Genomic DNA, 4,424 nt, shown 5'->3' with positions numbered 1-4,424 from the left:
CACTTCCCCAATCCTAAGATGTTGCAGGTTTGCCAAACCTGCCAATGTTCGTCCCACCAAATCGATGGAGTACTTGCTTCCAAAATTATTTCAGGGATTTTGATGCACTATCACTTAGAGTTTCTTTTTCCTTTTTCTTTTCTGGGTTTTCTTGCTTGCGTTTTGCTGATCTGTTGCTTATTTGGAGCCATATCAATACCATTCAATTTTGATGAAATTAAAGTACTTCAGACAAAATGTCTATGATAAGAATGCACTCCGTAGTAAAACATTTATATTAGGCAACACTATCAAATTGCCTAGATCGAAATATGCCACCGCTCAGACCATGGGAACATGCATCTTATTTTGTCGATATACAAGTACTTCATCACACCTATGGACCCTGTGAACCTTTTGGTTTTAGTAAATATGGAACTTTACTATACAACATCACTTTTGCAACAAGGTATGGCACTTGAAATAAGTCAGTCATTTGCAGCTTCAAATTTGCAGGAAAGCATGCTCAAGTAGCATAGCAGCTGAAGGCCTCTCGGCAGGCTGTCTTTGAAAGCAGCACAACAAGAAATCCTTTCGCTTGGAGATAACGTCTTAGGCATTGGTGGAGAACTTTGCGTCGCCTTAAATATAGCTTGAGCCAACATTAATGATTAAACCTTAAAACAGAAACTAAAGATACATATCACATACTAAATGGTAATATGCACAATCCCGAACTCCAATAGAAAACGGTGACACAGATTTTGTTGGAAGCGTATTACTTGGAAGGACAAATAGAGAAAATGAAAATGCAATGCAGCGTTCTTACCCGCTCATACTCACTCCAAGGAGGTTTCTCGGTTATCATTTTGGTAATAGTACATCCCAAACTTCGGATATCAGCAAAACGATTGAGATCCATGCTGTTATCATTCGCCATCAAGGATTGTATGAGCTGCAGGACATACTATTCCATCATTCCACCACGACAAAAAGGTATGTAGCATTAACGTTCACAAAAGCAAAGTACCTCTGCAGCCATCCAGTTTAGACTTCCCTTCAGAGAGCAGTAAGCTGCTTGTCAAGTTAGCTAAGAGATGGTAGGACATTAGTAAAGCCAAAGACTATTTGGTGTGTTCATGGAACACTGGATAAAATTGCAAAATCTTCGTAGACATAGATACATCATATTGATAACTAAATCAACCACTTTCAACTTATGTTAGCTCATGTTTGAGCAAAAGGACCATGAAGCAATCACCAAAATGATTTCTGCAAATGCTTAAGGACTCAAAAGGAGAGCAACAATACCTTCGCTACTGTCCAGAATTCCGTTCTATGGACCAATACACTTTTATTTACCCCATGTTAGGAAGGAGGCCCTTCTTACTCCGACTAAATTCGAGTTTGGGACACCTAGAGTGCCATAACTTGACACAAGGGGACACTTAAGTGCCATAACTTCAAAAATGTATGCTTAAGTGTCGGTTTTGAAGTTAAATGGAACACTTAGGTGCTACTCCAGCGAAAATCCGGCCAAATGGCTGATGTGGCAATTTTCCGGCGAGTTTGGTCCAAAACGGCATCGTTTTGCACGTTGACGTGGTGAGAAAATGCAAAAACGACACCGTTTCATGTCTGATGTGTAAATAATAATATAAAAATTAATTAAAATGAATTTAAACTTAATTTTATTTAAAATATTCTAAAAATTTTAAAAAATTTAAAAAAAAAAGGCCGAAGGGGGTGGCCGAGGGCCAAGCCACGACCGCCGCTGCCTCCCGCCATCGCCGGGAAGGGCCAGCAATGGAGGGGAGGGGGTCGGCCTGGGTCGCCGACCCCCGGACCACGGGCGAGGGCCGCAAGCCCTTGCCCGAGATATGGGCGAGGACGAGCAGCCCCGCCCGGATATGGGGCGAGGTCATGGCCCTCGCCCGGATCCGCCGGGTCGTGGCCCTCGCCCAAATCCAGCGAGGGCTACGGGCCCTTGCCGCCTCCCCGCCGCTGCCGGAAGGGCCGGCGACGGAGGGGGAGGGTCGGCGGGGTCGCCCGGCGGCGGGGAGGCGGGCGACAACGAGGGCTCGACCCTCGGCCACCCCCTTCGGCCTCCCCTTTTTTTTATTAATTTTTTTTTTTTTTAGTTTTTAATTTTTAGAATATTTTAAATAAAATTAAGTTTAAATTTAATTTAATTAATTTTTATATTATTATTACACATCAGACATGGAACGGCGTCACTTTTGCATTTTCTCACCATCGCAACATGCAAAAACGATGCCGTTTTGACCAAACTCACCGGAAAATTGCCACGCCAGCCATTGACTGGATTTTCACGGAGTGGCACCTAAGTGTTCCATTTAACTTCAAACTTAACACCTAAGTGTACATTTTCGAGATTATGGCACTAGGTTGTTCTTTTGCCGACTAAATTCGATTTCTTTTGAAGTGCGAGAGAAGCGGCGAGAGACAACACCCAGAAGAACCTTTCACCAAAGGTATTGCATTCTATTCACTACGCCTCCTAAGAACTTCTTAGAAATCAGTGGAAAAGGAAAGAACCTCATCAGGTTTCGGCATCTAATTGCAGCAAGAAACCTTTTCCCATTTATGCAATATAGTAACTTTACCCGAAACAATGGGAAAAAAAATTGAAGAAAATTACTCAACAACATTTCATCCATCTATAATAGATTTTTGCATGGATGATATGCCACAAACCAATAATGAGAAGTACGCAGTCACCTTGGGTCCCTGACTTCACATTCGAATGCACCATAGATTAGCAAGGAATTTCCACATGCACTCAGTAGTCCTGGAGTGAAGAGGTGGAAACTGACATGTTTAGCAATCTCAAAGTCAGCAAGTTTGACGATCCCAAATGCATCCACAAATAAATTAGACCCTTTAAATCCCTGCGCAAGCCAAAGTGTTTTTACAGGTCTGTAGGCACAAAGAAGAAGGTCTAATCGTCCTGATCCAATATGCAAGTCATCTCATGATGCTTGACCAATGGTTTAGAATTACCCATGTATGGAGTTGTTAACATGCAGCTAAGCCAATCTAGTCAACGGATTCCGTTAGGGTTCCGTTATGGCATGTAAAAGTGCAGACAACGGATTCCGTTAGGGTCCCAAGGTGCTCTGGATATACTTGTCTATTGATCCGTGATGTGCATATTCTAGATATGTCAAGTCGATCCTCAACCTGAGTATGTATGAAAATGTTGAAATTTTGGGTAGTCAAATTATGAGTGCCCGTTGGGCTAGGACGTGTAGATGCTGTGGAAAGTTGACTCACAATTTCACTCACATGATACTGCAGAATGTTCGGATGTCTAAGTTGGCCAAGTACCTGAACTTCCTGTAGTAGCAAAGTAATCAATTACCTGGAAATGATAAAAGAAAGTTTCCACATCATATTTAGATCAAATGAGAGGATAGATTGGATCCCAGAGCATTAAAAAAAATAAAAAATTTACCTGCTTTAACTGCCTCATGCACTCAGCTGAATTTGGATCATTACGCAATAGCTCAAACTCCTTTGATGCACATAGAGATCTGGTTTCTCCGTCACTTAATATGTCAAAGTTCAGCTGACTGGACGTTAAAAAAAATGCAACATGTCGAAGTTTCCCAGAGCTAACTTACTGGTTGCTTGCAATGTAAACACTTCCAAAAGTGCCATGTCCAATAAGTTGGCCTTTTTGCCATTGACTTGCTAGTGGTAACTGCTCTGATCTTTCAGCAACTTGAGCTGAAGATGTAGGGTTCTCCATCTATCCACAACTTCAAGGGTGAAAAGAAAACTTCCTAGCCTATGTTTCCAAATATGATACAACTACTAAGCAGATCAAGTATTCTATACCCGACATACATTGAAACAAGTTTAATCAGGGCCATGTTGCTCTGATCCAAAAGAGCAAAGCAGCGTATGTGGCACAACATTTTCGAACGACAAGTTAAAGCAATATCACATTTCAAATCCTTTCTAAACACAAACAGATTAAAGGTAGTGTTGCCCAAAAATTCTCTCTTTTCTTAGAAGGCTTCATTCCAAGAAGATCAATCCATAATAATATTTTTTTTCCTTTTGGTTATAAGACAAGATAGGAAACAGACTCTGCTAGTCCCTTGGCTTCCCAAATATTCAGATCCGTTTTTTTCGACTAACCTGAAATATTGACCAGATTGAAATTGGAACACACGCAAATTCCAAGAAAGCAATGTCATGTGAAGTTTTGTAGCATCATTAGCAGCTGAAACATGAAGCTAGCGCATCCGAGTGACATTCCTGAAAGACTTCATAAGGAGGAACTCCCAGGCCAAAGAAAAGTTATAAGAATGGATGAGTTATCATGTCCAGCAACCACAACAATCATGATGCTGTGCAGAATTTCCTTGTCGGTCACAATTTGTTCATTTTCTTCATTGCGCTTACTTAACGAG

At 41.4% G+C, this 4,424-nt stretch overlaps 1 long non-coding RNA gene and 1 pseudogene across 1 annotated transcript; both read right to left on the bottom strand.

Moving 5' to 3' along the window:
• Positions 1-867: 867 nt before the first annotated feature.
• On the bottom strand, positions 868-2,891 carry LOC104448311. Its single transcript, XR_005551821.1, has 3 exons — positions 2,817-2,891; positions 1,010-1,036; positions 868-934 (listed from the first exon to the last, which is right to left on the bottom strand). It is a non-coding gene; the product is annotated as an uncharacterized LOC104448311 (long non-coding RNA).
• Positions 2,892-3,039: 148 nt separating this feature from the next.
• On the bottom strand, positions 3,040-3,798 carry LOC120286101 (annotated as a pseudogene).
• Positions 3,799-4,424: the final 626 nt, after the last annotated feature.

Source organism: Eucalyptus grandis, chromosome 6 (genome assembly GCF_016545825.1).
Source record: "Eucalyptus grandis isolate ANBG69807.140 chromosome 6, ASM1654582v1, whole genome shotgun sequence".
Taxonomy (NCBI): domain Eukaryota; kingdom Viridiplantae; phylum Streptophyta; class Magnoliopsida; order Myrtales; family Myrtaceae; genus Eucalyptus; species Eucalyptus grandis.
Note: the sequence above shows the minus strand (reverse complement) of the source record. Positions and strands in the feature narration are given on the sequence as shown.